The sequence below is a fragment of the Arachis ipaensis genome, chromosome B02 (genome assembly GCF_000816755.2).
Source record: "Arachis ipaensis cultivar K30076 chromosome B02, Araip1.1, whole genome shotgun sequence".
NCBI classification, from domain to species: domain Eukaryota; kingdom Viridiplantae; phylum Streptophyta; class Magnoliopsida; order Fabales; family Fabaceae; genus Arachis; species Arachis ipaensis.
Window position 1 is genome coordinate 2,830,853 of NC_029786.2, and position 348 is coordinate 2,831,200.

Genomic DNA, 348 nt, shown 5'->3' on the forward strand with positions numbered 1-348 from the left:
AAATGAAAGAATATCATAGTCAAACTACTCGTTATATAATTTTTTTATAATATTAAATTTACAATATTTTTTGACACTACTCATTTTAATATTATTTTTTGAGTAAACACTCAACCCGATCTATGTCCATTTCAAACTAGGACAAACGCGATCCCTCACCAAAAAAGTAACCCACGCCGGTCCCTGTCCATAGATGGAAATACATGGGAGGGGGCGCGATGAGTTATTTTATGCATAGACAGGGACCGGCATGGGTTACTTTTTTGGTGAGGGATCGCGTTGTCCTAATTTAAAATGGACAGGGACCGGGTTAGGTGTTTACTCAAAATTTTATTTGCTTGTTACTAT